Source organism: Podarcis liolepis (assembly GCF_965112155.1).
Source record: "Podarcis liolepis genome assembly, chromosome: 8".
NCBI lineage: Eukaryota > Metazoa > Chordata > Lepidosauria > Squamata > Lacertidae > Podarcis > Podarcis liolepis.
Window position 1 is genome coordinate 68,053,020 of NC_139560.1, and position 25,237 is coordinate 68,078,256.

Below are 25,237 nucleotides of genomic sequence, written 5' to 3' on the forward strand. Positions count from 1 at the left end.
TGAGTTCCTGTTGCTCGGTCCCAGCTCCTGCCAACCTAGCAGTTCGAAAGCACGCCAGTGCAAGTAGATGAATAGGTACCGCTCTGGCAGGAAGGTACATGGCGTTTCCGTGTGCTGCTCGGGTTTCGCCCGAAGCAGCTTAGTCATGCTGGCCACATGACCTGGGAAAACTGTCTGTGGACAAATGTCGGCTCCCTCGGCCAGTAAAGTGAGATGAGTGCCACAACCCCAGAATCATTGGCGACTGGACTTAACTGTCAGGGGTCCTTTACCTTTAAGTAAGTGAGAGAAAGAATTGAGGCCCTATGCAAGACACACCCAAACACGAAAAATTTCACTGAAAAATAAAAAGTGCTTAATATTGTAGATACAGGTATTATTTTATTTTGAGAATTAGAATTTGCCAATCTACATATCTAACAGCCTTTTAAAACACAATTCCTGCATAAAAATGGGAAGCTAGTAAATTTAAAATATATAATGTATGTCTAATATTTACACCACTAAAATAATGTTATTCCTATGGAAAGTATAATCACCAAACAGAGAACGTTCCCTGAATGATGTTCAAAGTCAGGCTTTGACAAATCTCGGAAAGTTCTAGAGTTGGGGCACTGCAAGTGATTATTTCTGATCACTTCTCCAAAGAAAGTCCTAGAATAGTCAAATTCTTCCATTGTGTTGCATGGATGCATGCCCAATTGGTTTCAGTATAATGCAGGGTTAGTTCACAAATACATATTCATCATTAAGTAACTGCAATTGCAAGCAATGACTTTGGAAGTGTGGAATTAGCCTGCAATCCCAACGGAGTAAACCTCACTGAATTCAGTAGATCTTACTTCTGAGTACACATCATAGACAGAACTTTTGTGCTACTCAATACCAAGCAATGTTTTCAATAGTCTGTTTCAGGACGCTGCCAATCATGTGAGTGACTTTTAGATTTCCAGTCATTCTGGGTAAAATATTTTTTTGAAAAATCTTCCACCTGCTACCTTGTCTTTCAGAAAGAGAATTATGCCCAAATTGCTCATGCAATATTTATTTGCAGCAGTTCTGTTGGAAATGTGAAAGCAAAAAGGAACTAAAAAAAAAAATTCTGTCTGGGTATGGTCAAGCCCTAGAGAAATCATTCCTCCTTTTTTCCTGGGTCACTCAAGGAAGCTCAATTCCTTGAGAACGAACACAAAACAAACATCCAAGCTTTTATGACAAAACAAATGGTCTTAAAATTAATTCTTTAATCAACCCTCTGGCTAATGAAACTCTGCAGAGAAGACTTAGCTCTTCTCAGTACTAACTTGAATAGATATTTCTGGTATTCAGAGGTGATAATTAATGTAGCCAAAACAGTGACAGCCACACACAGGAAGGAGATATCAGCAGGGGGGTCTAAGGTACAACAAAAGAAAAGAAAACCCTAAGGGGGTGGGGGAAATCTCCCAAACAGCCTGTTGAGGACTGAGGATGCATGCAGTTCAGTGTTTATTGTGGAACCACATGCAAGTTTTTCCTAGCTGATGTCAAAATCCCAGTCTGCACCTGCCCCCCCCCAGCCAATCCACACTTTTTATCTTGATTTACCCTTTCCATAGAATATTCAGTAAATTAAACAACAACACTCTGTTGCCAGTGACCATTAACCCTCCTGAAAGTGTGCAGGATGCTGACTGACACTTGGGGCAGACAGTGGAACAGAATGGAGTATCCTGTAGGAGGGCATGGCTGGCCGGCTGGCACATTCCACATTCCACTTGTTCCAGCTAACCTGAATGGATATGAGGGCAAATTATGGGATGCAAAGCAGGGCAAAGAGCAAGCTTGATTCTTCTTACAATCCAGGGCCAATTCTTATGTTGCGGCTATTACATGAAAGCTCACACACGGTCATAAATTGCTAGAGCCACTAATCTTGTGTATTGGATGTGGGCACACATTAAAATGAGTTCAGGGCGAACTAGGATATACGATCTTGCAAACAGGCCCTGCTGAAGCTGTTGCAAACATCCACCACCCGAACGAACTCTTGCAGCCCCAAACCCCCCTATAGTTTTCTGAAATAGTTTTATTTTAGCAAATTAGCCTGCTTACTTAAATATTTGCTGAGAGACACATACACTGTATTTATTTTGAACACTTTCCCCTCCAAAGAATGCTGTGCTTTGTTAAGAGTGCTGGGAATGGTAGCTCCGGGAGACGTAAACTACAGTTTCCAAGATCCTTGTGTGTGTGTGTGCATGCTAGTTTATGGTGCGTATGCAGGCTTCAGCATATTATATATAACTTGTTTTGAGTTCTGCACCTCTGCTCTTATCTGACAGGTCTGTTGCCAAGTCCACGAAACATATGGACTTGGTACCTCCAGCCTTTGTTTCTCTTCCATATTTTCTGCTGACACAACTCCTATCTTTCCATTCTATAGTCTACTTTCTTTTTTTTTTAAAAGATATTTATTGAAATTTTAAACAGTAAAAGAAACCTTCCAATCAAAACTTAAAAGAAACATCATCATCACACTCAAAACAAAACAGAAAAATACAGTAAAAGACCTAAAAAAATAGGAAATAAAGAAAAGGAAAAAAAACATGAAAAAAGACATAAAAATCCAATTTTTTACTTGTTATTTTCATAACCCTTCTTCCTGACTTCCTCACATCTCCCTTTTTTGTATTCCTTTTTACACAACCATATTCAGCAAATATCTTACCCTCTTTCAAATCTTGATCTATATTATAGATTTCAACCCATTGTGTCTCCAATTCTTCCCTTTATATCCTTTTGTTTACATTTGACACAATGTAATCTAGTTTTTTCACCCTTGTCTTTTGAAACATTTGTTACATACTCCTTTTACCTATGTCACTGATGCCACATTGTCTTTATATCTTGCATCATTTTAACATTCCAACATTTTAACATTCCAACATTTTACAATGTTTTTGCAAGTAGTCTTTAAACTTCTTCTAGTCCTCTTCCACTGACTCTTCTCCCAGGTCTCGGATTCTGCCAGTCATTTCTGCCAATTCCATGTAGTCTATCACTTGCATCTGCCATTCTTCCAGAGTGGGTAAATCTTGTGTCTTCCAGTACTTTGCGATGAGTATTCTTGCTGCTGTTGTCGCATACATAAAGAAAGTTCTGTCCTTCTTTGGCACCATTTGGCCGACAATGCCCAAAAGGAAGGCCTCTGGTTTCCATTCTATAGTCTACTTTCATTCCCACACTGTGCGGCCAAATCCAGAATAAAGACAACCTGTAGTAGCAAGCAATGCTGTAATTCTTTCATGACAGCTACCACACACTAATCCTTTACTGAGCACGGTCATTTCTGTCTCTTCCTCTCTCTCTCTCACGGTGCACTCAGACTGCCACTATTTTGCGGGAGTGATTCAAGCACATACTGAATCACAGAATTATAGAATTGTCGCGTTGGAAGGGGACCTCCGGTGGTCCTCTAGTCCAACCCCCTACATCTCAGCTAAAGCATCCCAGAGAGGTGGCCATCCAACCTCTGCTTTAAAATCTCCAAAGAAGGAGAGTCCACCACCTTACGAGAGAGTTGGCTCAGTTAAAGGGCTCTATCACCCTGAGCTCAAAACAAATCTATAAAAAACCAACACCCAGACGTCTTGCAGTTAGGAAAGGGACTGGGAAACTGGACCGAGAAGTGTGGGTTGAACAAATGATTAACAGGAAGACATGTAAATCTCCCACATGCAAACAAGGACGAATGCTCATGGTACTATGACTTCCCCATAGGGGCAATAAAAAGCAGACATATTCAACGAAGGTTTATTCACAATAGACCCAATGAGCTTCCAGATAGCTCAGCTGGTTAGAGCTTGGTGCTGGTAATGCCAAGGTCGCAGGCTCAATCCCTGCAGGTTGCGTATTCCTGCATTGGACTAGATGATCCTCAGGGTCCCTTCCAACTGTATCATTCCATGAAATGACTAAACACGACTATGTTAGGACCATTACTTACACATCAGCTGTGGGTAAAACTTAGCTGCATGCCACCCCATTTAACCACCACATTGTGCAAGCAAATCAGGACGAATGCTGAATTCACAGCTTATCTGGATGAGAGCCCTCTATGTGATGCTCTGATTGGTTACTCAGAAGCAAGTTCCATTCTGTGGGGCTGGTCCACTGGGGCAAATGGGGCATGCCTCCACCAACCACAATCTACCCATCACCAGCCCCTGAATGCCTGCCATCTCATGCCAGCATTCCTCCTCCTTAGTCTCAATGGTGCCTTTCTGGAAAACAGAGAGGAGCAGAGCGGAATAGACCCAGATTTAGTTGGCTCTGGCTCCACCTACTGTTGGCCTCCTTGCCTTGTGCCCTACCAGTCCACTGCATCCAAAGAGAGACACACAGAATTTGTATCTTTTTCTCTGTGCTTAGGGGTGATTGCATATACAGTGGTACCTCAGGTTACAGACGCTTCAGGTTAGGTTACAGACTCCGCTAACCCAGAAATAGTACCTCGGGTTAAGAACTTTACCTCAGGATGAGAACAGAAATCGTGCAGCGGCGGCGAAGCGACAGCAGGAGACCCCATTAGCTAAAGTGGTACCTCAGGTTAAGAACAGTTTCAGGTTAAGAACGGACCTCTGGAACGAATTAAGTTCTTAACCTGAGGTACCACTGTATAACAATTACAAATATTACATTTTGTGGAGCTCTGCGATTCTGAACAATGGTATTGAATAGAAGTATTCCAAAGAGTTAAACAAAGGTTCCAGCTTTGTTTTTTTCTGCCACAATGATATGTTACACCCGATGGCAGGAAAAGCGTCAGACACAACTTTCCAGTGTCAAGTGGCCCCTGCTCCGGTGATACCATTTTGAACAAGATCGATGGCCGCCATCTTGTTGAGAAACTCTGTGTCTCCATCAGGATGGTCCACGCTGCTGCCAGCAGGGTGTGGGGATTCTTGAAAGATGACCTTGAGCTCTGTGAAATTCAACAGGCAGCAGCAAGGAAGGGTAGTCATGTGGAGAGTGTCACCTGTTGAATGTCTGGCTGCATGATGCAGTCTGTGAATGACTGAGGGTGAAAAGTGAGAAACCAGTAAAATAATTTGCCTAATCATAAGGTTGGAGAGAGGGGTCACAAGGGTCATCTAGTCCAATGCAAGAATCTTTTGCACAACGCAGGGCTTGAACCCAGAACCCTTGAGATGAAGAGTCTTCTGCTCCACCATAATCACTGTCTTTGTGTGCAACTGCTGCAGGTGATGCGTTGCAAACATGCTCAGAGGTACTCTCTCCTTTTTTACGTCCCAACACTGAATGGAACTTAAGGAACTTACTCCTCCCCTTGCCCGCAAATGAAAAACAGGGATGGGGAGATTGTTACCTGCGTGCAGCTGCAAAAGCAACCTGGTTTACAATGTGTTAAGATTTATTTGGTTTTTTTTAATTATTATTATTTATACCCCGCCCATCCGGCTGGGTTTCCCCAGCCACTCTGTGTGGCTCCCAACAGATTAAAAACAGAATAAAACATCGAACATTAAAAACTTCCCTTATTAATTTTGTTCTCTGTGTCGTCTGATGTGTCCACCCGCTACTTAATAAATGTCATTCCTATCCCACAGGGAGCTCAAAGTGGTGTTGTACATGGGGCTCTCCTTCCTCACCCCATCCTCCTTCACGGCTGGGTGGGAATTTGAACGCTGGTCTACCCGGGTCCTGACCCAGCCACCGTAACCAACTACAATGCATAGCCACTGATTTACCACCGAATCATGGAATTGTAGAGTGGGAAGGACCCCTGAGGGTCATCTAGTCCAACCCCCCTGCAATGTAGAAATCTTTCATCCAACATGGAGGTCAAACCCATAACCCCGAGATTAAGAGTCCCACAGTCCTTGGTACTTTTATGATCGCCCAGAATTAGCAAACTATATAACATGATGGCTTTTAGGATGGCCACAGGCAGCCTGTTGGCATTTTTGCACACGCAGAAACACACGTGCACCACATAAAATTGCCCTGGGCAACTGTGAACAACACCTCGTGCGTCTGATGAAGTGAACTCTCGCCCCCGTAAGCTTATTACGCTACAATAAACGTGTTCTTAAAAAATAAAAAAAAGATGCCACACGAGCTGTTTGACAGTGGAACTGCCTGCCACAAGACTTGTTGGACTCTCTCTCTCTCTCCTTCCATGATCCAGCTGCATTGCAGGGGGGTTGGACTAGATGACCCTCGGTGTCCCCTCCGACTCCACAACGCCGCGACTCGTTTGAGATGCTTCCTCTGCCTCTGTCGCTGGCAAAAGCCGGCGGAAGCTTGAGTTGGATGGGCGGGAAATGGTTCGTTGGTGGGGTTTTTTGGGAAACGGGGAGGGAAGGTGAGAGAGGTGCGGGGGGGGGGAGGAATGTCAGGAAAGGGGCGGGACGCGAAGGGAGGGGGCGGATCCTTCCCGTCCCGCCTCCAGTTTCTTGTACATTCAAGGCTCTCTCCGGCAAGCATCCCCCTCCCTCCCTCGCCTCCTCCGTCTTCAATTTGCTGCCGACGGCGGATCAGGCAAGATTTCAGAGGCTGCAGGCTGCATGAATGGGTAGGAGCTCTGCGGAGCTGTGCAAAACGCGTGCTTGCTTTTAAAACCATTATATATATATATATATTTCTATCTGAAAACCAGCCTCCAAAGTCATATCCTGCCTCAGCTCCAGCTGGCTTGCTAGCAGGGGGGCTGCATTTGGACCCCTCAAAAAGGGGGGGGGGTGGCGGCGACCGAAATAAGCGCACACTATGCATATCTCGGACATCTATGCAGAAAAAGGCCAGCGAGCGTCGACTTTCCTCTTCCCTCCCCCAGCTTTAACCTTTTAGCCTTCCCATCCAAACTGTTGAATGCAGCAAAGGCAGCGAGAGTCTGATTGGAAAGGAGGATTTGTCATGCAAGAGGGGGGTGTGTGTGTTTGTGGAGGAGAGTTGTTTTGTAATTTCCAAGAAAAGCAACAGAAAACGGTGGGGGTAAATATACATATATATTAAAAAAGTCTGCTTCCTTCTCCTCCTCCTCAGGTTTTCTGCATATCAGGGCTTGCAGGAGCAACTAATGACCCAGACCTAGCCCTGTCTACTCGGAAGTAATTCCGCGGGGCTCACTCTCAGGTAAGCGGGGCGTGGGGTTGCAGCCTTACCTGGGAGTAAGCCCTACTCAGCAGGGCTTATCCCTTGAGAAGGCATGCATAGAGGGTTACTCCGCTCATAGGCATATGGGGGGTGTCTGGGGATTGGGGGGGGCCGTTGGGCACGTGCAGTGGGGTTTGAGTGCTGGCAAGTTGCTTGTGTGTGAAGAGAAGGGTTTTGGTGCGATGCAATATGTCCTTAGATGCCTTCTCTGGAGCAGTGGCCAAATCTGCGAACCAGCAAGCCTCTACTCTCTATCCACCCTGCTCACTCTCTAGAAACAGTTAAGGAGGCATATATATATATATATATATATATATATATATATATATATATATATATATATATATATGTTTTCTTTTTGTACCTCCCAGCATGGATTCTCTCCCCCCCCCAACACCTCTCAGAGGAGGGGCCAGCACAAGAAGAGACAGATGTTTGGTTGTGTGTGTGTGTGTGTGTGTGTGTGTCTTTTTCCATTTGGCCAGATTCTGCTTGACAGGGGTGAAGCCGGAAGGGCAAGGCAAAAGAGCAAGAGCTTGGGGTATATGAAGCACTGCGGGTGGGGGGTTTTTTTGGGGGGGGAAGGTTGTTTTTGTTTTAAAGAAAGAGACTGAAAAGGCTTTGCCTCCCTCCTTGGGAGGGTGGGGGTAAAAGGCTTTTGTGCTTTGTGCCGTTCTGAAAACCCATGCGCCCTTTTCGCCTTTTATTTTATTTTATTATTTTAAAAGGGGGGGGGGAGCTGGTGGTGGTGAGTTGGGTTGCTAGGGAGTGGAGGTGATGGTGACAGAACAGTCTGATTATGCAAGTTGATCAGCGGCTGTATTTATATATAGCTTCATCCAGGCAGGCAACTATATTCTGTCCACATCAAGTCTAATGTGTAATAGCTACAGGGTGTCTGTTTCTCATGCTGGCGAGGGGGGGTTTTGCCCGAAGGGGTAGGCTGCTTCACGAAAGAGCGATGGAGAAGATTTTAACTTGCTTGCTTGTTAAATAGAGATCCGGCAAACATGCAATGGAATATTCTCCCGTCAGTCCCGTTTCATGACTCTTCCTCCCCCCTGCCCCTCTCCCCTTTTGGTCCTCCGTCTCCCAATAGATGTGCAAATCCAGGCTAGAAAAGGGACACTTTGGTTTTTTAATTTGTTGTTGTTGCTGCCGCTGCTGCCTGCTGCTGCTGCTGTTGTCTAACCCTGGCTTCCTGTAATTCACTGCAGGCAGAACAAAGCTCTGTCACAACTGTGCTTCCTGGCTGTCGCTGTAAGCAGCTGAACAGTTCGCCTCCTTGATATCATCATGCAGAAAAGGATGAGCGAGACGCAATGAGAGATTCAGGTAATGCCACCGAAAATACGTTCCGTATCTGTTGCTGCGTTAATGCTGCTATCTCTGGAGCAACGCCATGCGCCGAGATCTTGTTGAACTCTGTGTCTGTGGTTGCATCACCGCTGATTTTTAACTGAGAAATGCTGAGCCCTACAGTTCATTAACACAGACCGTAAAACGAAGCTGGAGTAGAGACTTGTCTCTCTTCCTCTTAAAATGCCTCTCAAAGGATCCAAACGTTCAGCAGTCTGATGGGCTTCTTTCCTCCCCCCCCCCCCCGAAGCTATTTTGCTTTGACAATGGCAAAGAAATGAAGGCAACTTGAAATCTCTCTTCCTTGTCCATCTATTTATGGAAACAAAATTCTGGTTTTGTTAAAATCGGGGGGGGGGGGCGGTGGAGAGAGGATATACTTTGTCTCATTAGGGAAAATTGTTGAGAGAAAGCAAACCGGATTTTAAAAGGTAAACGGATGACTCTCGCTGTGGTGTTTTGTTCCAACAGGCAATTTCACCGAAGTGACTTTCTTTGGAAACAATTCAATCTTTTGCTGGAATAGGCTTGGAAATTGGTAAAAAAATTGAATGCAGCAAAGTTGGGGTGGGGGAGTGGGGGAATGCAAGGGGTGTGTTTGGCCAATATGTGGTAAAGGAAACACAACAAAGAAAGCTGAGCTTTTATTTGTTAATTAAGCTGTCGAGCCTTTGAATTCACAAACGCGTTTCATTATTGTCTTGGCAAATTATTTATGATTTGTTATTTCTCTTTGTCCTTCCTCAAACCGACGGTTCCAGGTTTGAAGAATCTTGCTCATGCCTTTTGAATTATTCCCTTGGCATGATTCTATAACATACATATTTTTAAATCTGCAGGCTTCACTATGTATACAGGTCTTCTGCAACCTTTGTACCCAGGTTGAGGTCACAGTCCCCTCCAAGGGATTATCACCAGATCTCCTCTCGCTGGTTTTCTTTAAGTACCATTCTTGTCATTGTGCTTCTGCACTCACTGAGTCTTGTATTGGTATTTTTTTTTAATTACTGCTCTTTGTTAGGAACTTTTTGTGGGGAGAACTGAGGAGTCTTGCAACATTTTTATTAAAATAAATAAATGTACCATTAATAAGATGGCAACCAAAACCTGGATCTATGTGAAACAAGCAAATAAGAAGGGGGGGGCAAATCCACTCTCCCCCACTCCTCTTGTGCTCCTTTCCCACCTTGTGCCTTCATTTGCAATAAAATTAAAGAACTCGGGGGAGAGCTTAGCTAAGTGGATAATTCGTAACAGCTGCCGCTTTTCCAAGGTGACATTTCTACAGCTGTCAAGGAAAGCAGAGAGAGAGAGAGAGAAAACTTTGGGTGCAGTCTGTAATGCGCTGCTCCTACATAATCAGCATTTAAATAACTACGACTTGCATGGGACCTGTTCTTAGTGGATAATATGGTCCAGACAGGAATGTGTTCAGGGGAAAATATGGAGGTAGTTCGTGCAATGACCTCTCCGAAAACCAGTAGCCTTGTGCTCTGGGAATGTATTGCCTGTCCCAAACTTGGTGTGAATGTTCACATCTCAGTGGCAACAATCTCAAATGGATTTTGTGAATGTCTGAAAGCAGTCTTATTTTCCTAAATTTTTCCGGTTATCACTAGTGAATCCTCACCAGCTCATCCGGGCTACTGGCAGCATTTCCTGGTGTGTCTCCGGGTTCTCTGAATAGTCACGAGGCCTGTGGAAAGTTCACCAAATTGTAAAAACTCACATAATGCAGAGATGAAACCCCGTACTGAAAACGGTTGCTTTTCGCAGTCCATGATGTGATTTCCATTAACTTTAATGGGATTAAAGGTCATCAAAGCACACAATGCAGCAACCTAGCTGAAGCTAACACAGTTCTGGATCTGGTCAATGCCTGGGTGGGACACCACCTAGGAGCTTTGTGCATGAGCTTGCTAGAAGAAAGGTGCAAGAGAAATATTAAGAGTAAGAGCTTCTGTGGTTTAGTGTGAGTGCATAAGTTGTAGTCTGCGTTTGCATGTGATGCTAAGCCATAGATGAGCTGCAGCAGAGGTGGTTTTAGGATGGTGCCACCAGGGCAGCCATACTGTAGGGGGCGCCACAACAACTTTGTAGAACGGAACTTGAGAGGTGGTATGTGCCAAATTGTAGTGTCTCACAGGGCACCGCCAAAATTTGAGAGCCCAAAGTCTGCCACTGACCACAGTGAACCTTTGGCTCACACTCCTCCTCCTCTTGAGGAGCTTTCACTTGAACCACAGTTGAATGCTATGTCTGTCGTGGTTGATCTTCCAGTTCGCTGAAACACGCCAGCCGTTTTAAACTTTGGCTTGAAGTTGGCTTCTTTCAGTGAGCCATTCTTATCTGGGTTTGCATGTCACAGCAAGCTGTGGTTAATCTGACGGAGAGATCTTCTCAACTCCCTCTTTGGAGGTCCAGTGGAGTGGCCAAGGGCAGGGAAGGCATGCAACCCTATGGCTCGCTGTTAGAGATCCTCATAATACTAAACCGTGGCTTACCGTGGTACACCGGCAATGTGTTGGTACTCAGAGAGGAGTTGGCAGCCTCCCTGGTCTATACTTCTGCCATGGTTGGATTATATCGTAAGCCAAATCTTGATGGTGGCGTGAGAGTGAAAAAGACCAGATAGCAGATGTAGTGGCTGTGAGCTCCATGGAATCGTGGTAACCCGTTATTTGGCTTACTGTAATGTGCAACCAAGGCCTAAGTGTAAATGAGGCCATAGCCTGTTTTCTGACTTTGTACTAACTTGATTTCAACATTTTTAGACTCCTGTGGTTTAACTGTCCCCTAGATGTAAGAAACTTTGCTTGCACAACTTGCAGGTTTTGAGCGAGGACGGAAGTCACTTGAGCACATACATAATTTCTGTTTCAGTCCTGTTTCATCACCTGTCTAAAACTTGAAATGTATGCTGGGCTGTTTTGTTGTCCGGACCACATGCGTTGTATGTGTGTGTGTGTGTAGGCAGTCGGAACTGTTTGTTATGGGGCTGAAAATGTTTGTTATGGGGTTGGAGCTGTTTGTTATGTGGCAAACACAGGTTTCCCAACTTTGGGTTTGCCTTGTAATGCCAATGCAGGGCAGGGAATATTTTCAGGAGAGGATTAGCAGGTGGGAAGGAGTTCTTGTGATTCCACCCTACCAGTTCTCCTCTGCAAGTTCCCCCTTGGGTCAGTTTACTCTTTTTGCCTCCCTCCCTGTCTGTGTGCTTCTGCACAGCTTACTGATCTGGGTGTGCTTTTTGACTGGAAAAAGAGGCAAGGCTTGAGCAGTGATACCAGCAGCCACCTCTGGGACTGGCAGTTCTGCTCTCTATATTGAGTATGACTGAATGGTCCATTCAGCCACAAAAAAGGAAGTTGAACCAGTCAGTCCAACATAAGTTGATGGGAAGCGGGCAACACAACAGCAGTGAACCATTCAGAAATGCTGTGGGCTTTGGGCTTCCAGAAACTTCTATTTCTTGTGTTGTGCTAGGAGTTCTCTAGCACAGAGTATTGGAATTACATATACAGATACTTGTGCCTTCTCTCCCTTTCACTCTGTCCCCAAATTTGTGAGCAGTGTTTACACTAGATGCTGCAAAGAAATGATGTGGTCGTGGACAATGGAGACATGCAACAATTTGGAAGATTTCCAGGGAGTAGTCTTGGCAAATTTGGTGACCCCACATGGCTGCTTGGTTTCTGAAACATACCATACTTCAGAGTTCCTGTTAGTTCAGAGTATTTGCTCTTATGGGTAAAAGTCTACCTCAGGTTGTGGCGAGTAGCTGAGTTTGGAGATTTTTGCCTCTCTCTTTTTCGTGCATGCAAATCCTACAGTCTGCAAAACCTCTGTGACTGGTTTTGATCCCAGACTGCTCGGCTAATGGGAGGCTTTGAAACCCTTTTGCACCGTCTGTCAAATAAACGTCATGAAGTGAAATGCATGTAAACCTCTGACTGAAAAGCTCCGACTTCTTAAACTAATTATGTAGAAAGAGATTTTAAAAGACGAGTGATGTTTTCCAAGTATTAGCTACTGTGACTCTGCTGCAAAGCTGACCTCTTTCAAATAATCTCTCACGGTGTAGAGCTTGGTACATACCGCACTAATCCTCTGGGGTAACAATTGTACCCTGTACAAGTAGACTGACTGACATTTTATACAGTCTTAAGACGGAAAGTGTTGGGGAACGAGCAAAGTTGAAACTGGGAAAATATTTCACAGTAGCCAAAGCCTTTCGACTAATTTGGAGTCGCTGCCTCACTAGAGCAGTGTTTCCCAACCTTGGGCCTCCAGCTGTTTTCGAACTACAATTCCCATCATCCCTGACCACCGGTCTTGCTAGCTGAGGATTATGGGAGTTGTAGTCCAAAAACAGCTGGAGGCCCAAGGTTGGGAAATGCTGCACTAGAGTACCTTAAAGTACGGTGGGGTTTTTAAAAATGCCAGCGAGGCAGAGAGGTGGAAGTGAGGGTATAGAGGAAGGACATTGTGATGAGATGGAGGACTGGGTTTTCAAAGGCACAATTGAGAAGTTGCAGAATAAATTTGGAGGAAGTGCGGAACAATTTCTCCCAGACTTTGCAGGCAACAGGAGTTACTGCTTGCAAAGTGGGAGAAACAAGAGTGGGTACTTTTGCCTTTGCTATGTATGGTGATTATACTGTTTTCTTAATCACTTTTTGTTTGCTGCTAGATGAGTGCCTCACGACTGGACCTAATGGTCAGGGGTCCCTTTGCCTTTTTATAAAGGTGGGATATAAGTAAATCCTAAGTGAAAACGATGTGTTTGTTTGAAGACCATTACCTGTAGAGGATTCTTCTGCAGATTAGGCTGGACAGGTTTATTTATTTTTTAAAGCAAGGCAATTTAAATCACTAATTTAGGCTTCAATCCTATGCATATTGGGGGTGGTTGAATTAATTTTGGACTTAAACTGAGTAAACCTTCACGGAATGGGCTGCAATATCACAACTGAGTTTTGAATTGTGATTTGTGTTTGTGTAAAAACGAGAAAACTGTGGAGAAAACTTTGATTCAGGTTTAACATCTGCATAACTCTCTTGAACAAGTTTGCATAAAAAACCCTTTAAATTTGAACTAGTTTGTTGTTTTTTAAAAATTACGATTTTAAAAAATCAGTTTTAAAACTTTATTATTATTATTAAAGTTAATACTTTTGAAGTTTTTAAGCTTCAAAATGTGATTGATTTTTATCCATCTGTGAAACACAAGCTGTGGTTCATATTTTGTATGGCTGGAATGTCCTCTTGTCAAACCTCAGAGCTGTTCCTACCCATAACAACTTCTTATGCTGTTCTTGAATAACACCAGCAGGCCATTTCAAGGAAGTTCTCTTCAAACGTTGAAACGTTGACTCATCCTGAAAGTAAAAATTAATTGCAAGGTACAAAAGTTGCCTCAGTGAAGAAAGAACATTTGCAAGTGATAGCTCAGGGGGCGATAGCTTAGTTATTTCTCGGTCACAATTTTCACAGCAAGCTCTTTTCTTTTTACATCAGGTTAAGTGCAAATCATATTTCCGATGTACCGGCTGTGAGCGCTGCTTATTATGTAGCGGAAAGGGCACACTGCTTATACACAAGAGAGATGTACAGACTGGCTTAGGGAAGCCTAAATTTGCAGAACTACCAAAAAAACAAAAACAAAACAAAGCACCCTTTTGGGGAAAACCCAAGGGGGAGATCCAAAAACAGGGGCTTGAGTGTATTCAGTGACTGTAGAATATTGGAAGCGGGCAGGGGGCAGAATGGATTGGAGTGTGCTGGGTTAGGTCACAGGGAAGACTTTGGCTCCTACACCTTTAATAGTTGTGTAGAAGAGGTACAACAGGACAAGCTATACCTGCTGAAGTTCCTCTTAATGGTGCAGGGTGCCTGTTCTTTATTCTATGTCTATGCCCTAGGAAGGCATGGCTGGCTGAAGCACAGAACAGCAGGCCTGCACAGCTGCAATGTTAAAAATTTCGGGAGCACAGAAGATTAATGTTGACCAACGAAATGTTTTGGGCGGCAGTGACTACTTGGAAGTTTGCACTTCCAGTTTTTCGTGTTTGTGGTCGCCAGTTGCTCAGGGGCCCTTTCTGTAAACAGAACTTAAATGTTGTGACAGAGTGGAGGGATGCTGCATACAAACTCTAAAATTATATAAGGTCATGCCTGCATTTTCAGATTCTGATAAGATGACTTTGCATTCTTAATGCTAAACTGTTGGACTGTGCCAGGCTTACAAGCAGCCACTCTTCCTGGTTGACTATTATGGGTAAGAATTGCCCATAGGCAATCAGGAGGGGAAGCTCTTGTAAATTGGGAGAGAGTCGGTCCTTTTTTTCTCCCCTTCCAGAAGGTCAGATTGACACTGATGCATGTGTGGGCAAGTAGGGTAGATAACTCTTTTGTTGAGAGAGTATTTTTATGGGGGGACTATTTTGGGGCTGATCTTAAACATATACCGCTGTAGGCAGAGACTCATGTGCCTGAATGCTGTCTGCATGTGGAGGAATATATATATATATATATATATATATATATATATATATATATGTATATGTATATGTATATGTATATGTATATATACATACACACACATACACACACCTACACACAGAAAACAAATTGTATTGGAGAGAACATTAGTAGAGATCATATATATATATATATATATATATATATGGGAGATGTCTATAATCCAGTGGTGTCCAAACTTTTTTCAAAGAGGGCCAGATTTGATGAAGTGAAGGGCCGTGAGGGCCGACCGAAAGGACTACCACAGTTGTTAACCTTTTTTTAGGGTTTAAGTTGTTGAGGTTTTTTTAAAGCAACCTATTTTAAAGCTATAGATAGGTAGCCGTGTTGGTCTGCCATAGTCAAAATAAAAAAATTCCTTCCAGTAGCACCTTAAAGACCAACTAAGTTAGTTCTTGGTATGAGCTTTCGTGTGCATGCACACTTCTTCAGCACACGAAAGCTCATACCAAGAACTAACTTAGTTGGTCTTTAAGGTGCTACTGGAAGGAATTTTTTTAAGCAACATTTGCAACGCTAGAGGTTCCCCAAACCAGATGTGGTACAGTCCAATGTTCCCCATTGAGATTTTTGGTTGGGTGAGCTTTGGAACCTGTTTCTCCACTCTAACTATTATACCACTGCAAGTTTTTGGTTTTTTAAATCTGGACAGTAAGGATGGGTTCTTTGACTGCTCCGCAGTTAAGAAATTCTTTCCCACTGAACAGAGCCAGAATATATTCCAAAACTGATACCAGGCATTTTGGTTGGCATTTGGTGAATGTTGGCTTGTTGCTTCTACATTTATGCTTCCAACTTTTAAAGCTACAGTGGTACCTCGGTTTACGAACTTAATCCGTTCCGGAAGTCCGTTCTTAAACCAAAGTCGTTCTTAAACCAAGGTGCGCTTTCCCTAATGAGGCCTCCCGCCACCAGTGCCCTTCTACTGTTCGGCTTCCATTCGTAGACCGAGGTAAAGTTCGCTAACCGTAACACTACTTCCGGTTTTGTGGAGTTCTTATACTGAATAGTTCGTAAACAGGGCTGTTCTTAAACCAAGGTACCACTGTATTTTTTATTCTGCCTGGTTTATGTAGGTGAGAATGCATGTTTTTGTAAGTTAGCTGATTTTAAAATTGTTATATGATTTTTATTGCATTATGTAAAACTGTTGTAAAACATAGTTAGATAGATATAGATAGATAGATAGATAGATAGATAGATAGATAGATAGATAGATGAAAGCTAGCTAGCTAGATATCAATATAGATCTATAAACATGTTTACAAACAAATATGTAAAATAATATCTAGTGAACCAGATTTGGTCATATACCACTGATTAGTGATTGCTACCCTGGATATTGATAACAAATGGTTTGGGGGGGTTAATATACCTGTGTGCCTTACTTTGCTCGTCTTCCTGGTCATGCTTGGTCTATGCACACAAGAGAAGTGAGCATGGGATGTGTGGAATGGAGGTGGGGACTGCATTTCCACGTATTGGATGGAGCTGCTCAGCTCTCCTGCTGGCTCCCAATTCAGAGGACACACAGGACTCAGCTATACAGCTGCAAACAGAACGTTTTAAGTATGTTGTAAAGCGCATTATACGAATGCAACACTAGATGGCGATGGTGAGCTATGGCAAATTCCATATATTTTTCAAAATGTGGTTTTTAAAAAAAAAAACACACATCATCACAACTTTTTTTTATACATGTCTAGATTCCAGCATAGAGTGAGCTGATGGTACAGTGTCTAGAAAGAGAGGGGAATGTGGAAGGACTGAAGCAGGGAAAATTAAGGAAAGGATAAGCGAACAGGGATAGAACTGTTTTCTCCAAGCATCCTATTCCAGTCTATGAAATGTCATGTGGGCAGTATCTAGTTTTATACATTGATCATCCCCAAAGCAGTGACAGTGCAGTTCTGCTGACACAGTGGCAATTCCACTTACTGTTTAACCCCCCTCTTGCACATTCCCCAAATCTTATTCAGTGGTTTCTCACCTTTGGAATATTAATATTGATAATATTTTTTAATCTGGCTAGGTCTCCCCTGCCTCTTTGGCCAGCTTACAACATGTACAAAAACACAACAAAACATCAAAATATCCTATACAAGCAACAAACAGACCAATAAATCAATAAAAACCAATAATAAAAACAACAAAAATACAAATAACAGTAACAACAATACTCAAATTAAAATAACCGCCAGTTCCAACTAAACATTTAACCAACACCAACCCGACAAAAACAAACCAGAGGAACCAAAATTGGAATTGTTTAAAACATTTTAGCTAGTTGTCCCAACCCAGCAATGTCCCAGTGGCCTCCCAGGAGCCTCTTTTAGCTGTTCAAGGTGAGTCTGAGCCCCGTCCCAAGTCAGGTGGAAATGGGCCTTGCAGCAGGGAGCAGGTCTTCCTTCCAGCACTCACGGCAGCAGCAATGTCACCCTCAGCCTCCCAGGAGCCTTTAAAAAGGCGTGTGGGGAGCTGCAGAAGAGAGACAGAGAAAGTTCTGTTTTCGTGAGCACATGTGCCTTGCGCTAGCAGAATGAGATCTTTGGATACCATCCTAAGTCCTCCATCTCATTCATTCTGCTCAGTCTACCTTTGGTGACTTGATGCCTCTTCTCAAATTGAAATGGTTGGGATAATGGCAGAGCTCATGGTGAACACCCACCAGATCTCTGTCCCCATCTGCATGATCTATGTTGTAATTTTAGTTATAAGGCATTTGCCTTTGGAAATACCACAGCAGAGAAGCTGCCCTGAGAGAACTTAGGCCAAGGCAGTCTTGTGCATTGTTAGCTATTCAAAGACCATTTTCATGTACAAACTAACTGTTAAGACCATTTTGTTATTCAGGGACATTTTTACTTATGTATCCGTTGCCTTAACGCTGTCTGTTTTGCAGCGTTGACTTGAGCACTCTCTGGCTCCCCTGGGTCATGGGGTATTTTTTCTGTGCGCAGTTTCCTGCAGAGCTAGAAGGATGAAGGGTAAGCTGAAGTTTTGACTTCTACAAGTTTTACATTAAAAAAGGAAACTCAGTTATGTGTAATATTGGAAGGACAGGCCTGTGTGTCTGGTAAAGGTAAAGGGACCCCTGACCATTAGGTCCAGTCGTGGCCGACTCTGGGGTTGCGGCGCTCATCTCACTTTATTGGCCGAGGGAGCTGGCGTACATCTTCTGGGTCATGTGGCCAGCATGACTAAGGCGCTTCTGGCGAACCAGAGCAGCACACGGAAACGCTGTTTACCTTCCCGCCGGAGCAGTACCTATTTATCTACTTGTACTTTGACGTGCTTTGAACTGCTAGGTTGGCAGGAGCAGGGACTGAGCAACGGGAGCTCACCCCGTCGCAGGGATTCGAACTCCCGACCTTCTGATCGGCAAGCCCAAGGCTCAGTGGTTTAACCCACAGCGCCACCCGCGTCCCTGTGTGTCTGGTGCAGTATGATAAAAGCTATAGGTGGCAACAGCAAGAGGCATACCCTCAGTTTAAATTAATGGACCTAAGCCAGTCATGCCGATGAAATTTCAATGGGTCTACTCTGTGTAGGTCTAACATTGGCTACAGTTCTCCCTTTCCACCCCTTGTCTGAATACCTGTATTCTAAGTAGGACCTGGTTTTTCTAATGAGTAATCCACTGGGTAATTTCTGAACAGCAACTGATTTTTATTTCCAGAAACTGATTTTTATTTCCAGAGAGTCTTGCACGTTACTGTTCGGTACATACCCCACCAACCCTCCATTAGCAACTAAAACAAGAGAGCAGGTTTCTGTAGCTGTGAATTGGGTAGAGGCTGGCAAATTAGCACAGATGATCCTGCCTGGCAACTCTCCCAAAACCCTTGGCCCGCCAGTTAATTTGCTTTTTAATACCTCACAAATATGTACTGGAAATGAATGCTAGGCCTAGCCAGAACACCTGTAGGCATTTCTGTAGCACAAGGCTAGAAATTTGTGCGGTCTTGAGCTTACTGATAATGAGAACCTGCAACAGCTGATCTGCTTCAAGCTGCAGTAGAGAGAGAAGAATTCAACATTTTAAGTAACTGAGTGGCGAAGGAAGCCTTAAAAGCAGTAGCCTTGAGAAATATGTGTTTGCTGGGATGCTTGAAGCCCGAGCCACAGTTTTGTGAAGTCTGATACACTGTGTATGCTTTACTCGTACTTCATTATAGGTCAAACACAAGTGTCATAGAATCATGGAATTGTAGAGTTGGAAGGGACCCCAAGGGTCATCTAGTCCAACCCCCTGCAATGCAGGAATCTCAACTAAAGCGTCCATGACAGATGGCCACCCAACCTCTTGCTTAAAAGCCTCCAAGGAAGGAGAGTCCACAACCTCTCCATTGTTTTTTCCATTGTTGAACAGCTCTTACTGCAAGAAAGTTGTTCCTGATGTTTAGTCAGAAACTCCTTTCTTGTAACTTGAAGCCGTTGGTTCAAATCCTTCCCTCCAGAGCAGGAGAATACAAGCTTGTTCCCCTCTTCCACGCTCCGCTTGATATCAGGAAGTCAAATACAGTGGTACCTCGGGTTACAGATGCTTCAGGTTACAGACTCTTCAGGTTACAAACTCCACTAACCCAGAAAGAGTACCTCGGGTTAAGAACTTTTCTTCAGGATGAGAACAGAAAACGTGGTGCGGCGGCAGCAGCGGGAGGCCCCATTAGCTAAAGTGGTGCTTCAGGTTAAGAACAGTTTCAGGTTAAGAACGGACCTCCGGAACAAATTAAGTTCTTAATCCAAGGTAAAAAGGTAAAGGGACCCCTGACCATTAGGTCCAGTCATGGCCGCCTCTGGGGTTGCGGTGCTCATCTCACTTTATTGGCCGAGGGAACCAGAGCAGCACACGGAAACGCCGTTTACCTTCCCGCCGGAGCGGTACCTATGTATCTACTTGCACTTTGATGTGCTTTCGAACTGCTAGGGTGGCAGGAGCAGGGACCAAGCAACGGGAGCTCACCCCATCACGGGGATTCGAACTGCCGACCTTCTGATTGGCAAGCCCTAGGCTCTGTGGTTTAACCCACAGCGCCACCCGCGTCCCTAACCCAAGGTACCACTGTAATTATTTAGCAATATCGACTTCTAGCCTTGGGTCTGGTGTGATGGTTGCTGCAGTGTGACAAAGAATGTTGTGCTGGACTGGTTTAACACACTGGTTCCGTTCCAGTTTGTGCAGGGAGGTTGAATATTCCTGTTGTGGTATGGAAGGTGGAACAAGTCAATTCACCCAATCTGTTTAGTAGGCCAGTGTATAGTCCGAAGAAGACCACCACTCCTATTCTCTGCCCCCAAGATAATGGGACTGGAGAGGGGCTGCTGTTGCTGCCACCCCTTTAAATTAAGTAGAAGGGTCAGCAATGCTACTGAGCTGCTTTTACGCAGGCTCAGCTGAGGAACACTGCCTTAATTTGGGGCGGACGTAGATGGAAAGTTGACTTGTTTCTTTTTTCCTGTCCACAACCCATTTGCCTTGAAGCAGCTTGGAAGGTTGCACTGCTGCAACTTTTTAAATACATAACTTAATTTACCTTCTCTGGCTTCCTCTTTTTCAGGCCTTAAAAACATGTTGTATTTACTGCACAGCAGTGGAGTGAATACTGCCAGCCAGTTCATAATGCTCAAGCTATTTCATATGTTTGTTTTAGCTTTTGGAGGGTCAGGGCAAGAAGGTCTTTTTTAAATCCTTTTCTTTGCCATCTTTCAAAGCAGGTCTACACTTTGTGCCCTGCTACTATTATTATTGACATTCACTGTGGTGTGTGTGTGTGTATTTTTTAAGTAAACCGTGTTTAGAGCCTTAATAGTATACCATTTAATCTGCTATTGCTGGTCTTTTTCTTCCAAGGTCATTAAATTTTTATCGGTTCCTTACTGACAAATTATAAGGAGATTGGCATAATTATAGGGAGATAATCACCTGTCAACCACAGGAAAGATTTCTTCTGAAATGCTTGGGGATGCATTTTAAGGAAGGCTTTGAGCTATAGACATGGTCTTGGGGTTAAGGGAGGCTGAATTTCTTCTCTCTGCCCCTCCCTTCTCTTAACAATTTACAGAGATTGTTTTGTAGATCACAGAGCACTGGGAGTTCTTTGGTTTCCTTTTAATCCCAGCCAATTTGCTGCACTACCTATTGTTTTGTTAATAACCGATGTTTGTTTGCTGTTCAAAAACAATACTTGAAAAAGTTTGCTTCTCCAAGAATCCCAGTCTTCCAAGGAATTTATAGGGTAGAATTTCCTGCCAAAGTTTTTGTCCTTGTTAATCACAAGAGAGTTTGGAACCATAGAATTGTAGAGTTGGATATTTTGGTCCAACTCCCTGCAATGCTGGAATATGTAGTTGTCCCATATGGGGATCAAACCTGCAACCTTGGCATTATTAACACCATGCTCTAACTGACTGAGCTATCCAGTGGTGAGAGAGGAAATCTTCAGATAATAAAAACTTAAGAGCAACTGGTTCTAGCTGGCATAAACCCACCGTGACCCTAGCCAGCCATGGTATTATCTTTAGCATTTGCATGTAGACAGGACTGCTTCATACATTACTGCAGCAGACATGTTTCTTGTAATAATAATAATAATAATAATAATAATAATAATAATAATAATAATAAATAATAATAAATTTATTATTTATACCCCGCCCATCTGGCTGGGTTTCTCCAGCCACTCTGGGCGGCTTCCAACTGAATATTAAAAACAGTACTGGTGCCCACATTGAAAACACGTGGCGTGGAGATCCACTCCCGAGTGCAACTGGTTCCTTAGCTCAGGCCTAGTACATGGTTGGATATATGACTCCCCTTGGCTCTGTACCTTGGCTCAGCAACTCATTTCCCTCTGAGGACAGTGGGCCAGCACCTAAGATTTTCACTTATTACAGTGGTACCTCAAGGTTAAGTACTTAATTCGTTCCGGAGGTCCGTTCTTAACCTGAAACTGTTCTTAACCTGAAGCACCACTTTAGCTAATGGGTCCTCCTGCTGCTGCTGCGCCACCGGAGCACGATTTCTGTTCTCATCCTGAAGCAAAGTTCTTAACCTGAAGCACTATTTCTGGGTTAGCAGAGTCTGTAACCTGAAGTGTATGTAACCCGAGGTACCACTGTACTTCCATGTTGCTTTTCTGTGCCTGGAGGGAACACCGGAAGGGAACATCCTACGGATCCTGTATGAGGATCACAGCCTCATTGTTTAGCATGGAAGTGTGGGCTCTGAGGAAGGCAACCTGATTTTCTCTTCCCCTGTCATTTCTGCTGCTTTGCTGAGTTGAGCCATAGCCCAGCTTAGTGCGCTGTCTGAACTGCCACGAGCATTGGTTTGGGCAACTAAACAAGCCAAACCATGGTTTAGCTCAGCACAGCGGCAGGACAACTGAGGAGATCCCAGCCACTAGGCCTCTCCCACCTTGGGAGCTGGAAGTAGCCTACTGAACTTCACTTCTCTTGCACGCAAAGCAGATGTTTTACCATTGAGCTGAGGCCCTTCCTGAACTCACAAAAAGCATCATCAAAATACACGACACTTGTGTGTGTGGAGGGGAAGAATTTGTTGCAAGACATCACATAAGGCGAAACTCTCAATTCAGTAAATGTAATGAAAGCGTAATCTCTTTGACTAGGTTTTGTTGTTGTTGTTTAGTTGTTTAGTCGTGTCCGACTCTTCGTGACCCCATGGGCCAGAGCACGCCAGGTACTCCTGTCTTCCACTGCCTCCTGCAGTTTGGTCAAACTCATGTTTGTAGCTTCGAGAACACTGTCCAACCATCTCGTCCTCTGTCGTCCCCTTCTCCTTGTGCCCTCCATCTTTCCCAACATCAGGGTCTTTTCCAGGGAGTCTTCTCTTCTCATGAGGTGGCCAAAGTACTGGAGCCTCAGCTTCAGGATCTGTCCTTCCAGTGAGCACTCAGGGCTGATTTCCTTCAGAATGGATAGGTTTGATCTTCTTGCATTCCATGGGACTCTCAAGAGTCTCCTCCAGCACCATAATTCAAAAGAATCAATTCTTCGGTGAGCAGTCTTCTTTATGGTCCAGCTAGGTTTATGGTTGACTAGGTCTTTATGGTTGACTAGGTTAGTGGTCCTCAAAGGGTGTTGCAGGAGAGGATGGCAAATGTGGCAGGAAGATTCAAGGACAACCAGTATTATATTTGGGGAATGCCTCATGTTGTTATGTAGTGACATTGTTTTATACCTTCTGGATGCCCTGCGATCATATCCTAGTTGTGTTCTGTGTTATAAATCAAGCACTGCCAGTTGCTTCTTTTTTTGTTTTCTCACCCATTTCTTATCAATAAAAAAAGTTGGTGGAGCATGAGCGAATTTTTATTCGGAAAGTGTGGCCAGGAGAAAAAAGCGAGAGAACCACGGGACCTCCTGGTATGGGACCTTAAGGTTTTGGAGGTCCCAGGTCGCAAGGTGGTTGGATTGGTGTCAACTAGGGCCAGGGCCTTTTCAGTACTGGCCCCGAATTGGTGGAACGCTCTGTCACAAGAGACTAGGGACCTGCGGGACTTGACATCTTTCCGCGGGGCCTGCAAGACAGAGCTGTTCCACCTGGCCTTTGGTTTGGACTCAGTTTGACCCTTATGTTTCCCTCCCCTTACAGTTTTGATCTATAGGCTACTTTTAAAATGAGGCTGCATTTTAAATTGCATTTTAACCTGTATTTTAAATTGGTTTCCCCCCCTATTATGCCTTTACTGTAATTTTACTGGTGTTAGCTGCCCTGAGCCCGGCTCTGGCCAGGGAGGGCGGGGTATAAATATTTTTTTTATTATTACTATTGTTATTATTTAGCTCTGGTCTTCCTGCAGTCCAAGGAGTCCACAGCAGCTTGGCCTACATACAGTTCAGATCCAGCCTTATCCCTGGGCTAGAAGGGGAAGGATTCCTTGGGGAAAATGCGCCAGGCCTTCCATCTGCTTGGTGCTGTTGTTATGGTGCTTCCTAAGGCTGGCAACTGTGGAAAGTCACCTGGTGACTCTCTGGGGGTGGGTGTTATCCCAGAGGCTTCCAGTTGCTGATAGCTATTGTAAGAACTCCCTGCAGGGAAGTGGGGTGTAAACACAGTCTGCTGCTATAAAGTTCTCTGCAGAAGACACTGGTGTGTAAACACAGGCTGGTGCCAAAATCTAATGCTGGGGCTTTGGTGCCCACCCCCCACCCCCCGAAAGAAGATGTTTAGGCTGAAATCTTATACCAGCTTACCTAAGTCCTCTTGAACCCAGGGAGACTTGCTTCTAAGTGGAAACATATAGGATTGCCCTCCTAGTCTGACAAAGTTTGAGCCCTTTGGGAAATCTCCTGTCTGCTGCTGCAATGACCTTGGTTAAAAACAAAACACCGTAATAACATGGTCCGAAGTATGCTGAAGGGATAGCTTTAGGCATGCTGTAATTTTCTAAGGACAATACCACAGTAATAAGCCAAAGCTTATTTAAATCATCTGTCTCAATTTCCTCGGTTGATTAGCGATAAATTACCTGATTAAATGGATTTGCATATTGCTGAAGCAATTTTTTGTAGGTGGCTCTTTGATGCAGAAGGGGAGTGTGGAAACTTAGAACGTATTAAGCAAAAGCCGCCCGTAATTGTTACATGGACAAAAATATAATGATGATAATAATAATCCTTTACGTTTCACATTAGAGTAATTCACGAGAACTCACATAGCATCATAAAATACGCAAGTGTGCTCTTTAACACTCAGCCCTCCTTAATTAAACAAAGAAAGCTTTAGTTGATCACCGAATTAAAGCTTCCGTTCTAAAACCCTACACAGTAACAGGTAAAGTAAGTCAAGTATCCGTCCATCAAGAACTGTCCGTGGTTTGTTGTATAAAATGTGAGGATCACAGCAAACCTACAGGATCACATTTTTAAAACATTGACAAGCTTATGCCCCAGCAAAACCAACAGCACAGAGCCTAAGTTCGTTTCAGCTAAGACTACAGTGCAGTGCTATATAGTACATTGCTCCCATATTGTCTTCGTTGTGTTTCTGTGTGCAGGCTATTCAGACAGGCCTTTAGGTGCTGATGAGGCTGACTGCTGAGTCGCTGCCAGGGCAGTTGGTACATTAATGCTGGCTCAAAATGTATTCTAATGCATTTTATCTATTGTTTACCTTTCGTTTTTATTCCTTTGTATCTTATAACAA

General features: G+C 43.9%; 1 protein-coding gene across 6 annotated transcripts in view; it reads left to right on the forward strand.

Moving 5' to 3' along the window:
• The first annotated feature begins 6,313 nt into the window (after positions 1-6,313).
• RNF152 (ring finger protein 152) overlaps positions 6,314-25,237 on the forward strand; it is a 52,510-nt gene continuing 33,586 nt past the window's right edge. Inside the window, exons 1-4 of one of the 6 annotated variants that reach the window (XM_083519761.1) lie at positions 6,453-6,580; positions 7,051-7,140; positions 8,379-8,496; positions 17,966-18,050. The gene's annotated coding sequence lies outside the window, so the exon portion shown is untranslated. Of the gene's footprint in view, positions 6,333-6,443; positions 6,581-7,050; positions 7,141-7,629; positions 7,703-8,378; positions 8,497-17,965; positions 18,051-25,237 lie in introns of those variants that run through there. The other 5 variants (XM_083519758.1, XM_083519757.1, XM_083519756.1 and 2 more) reach the window with 5 other exon arrangements.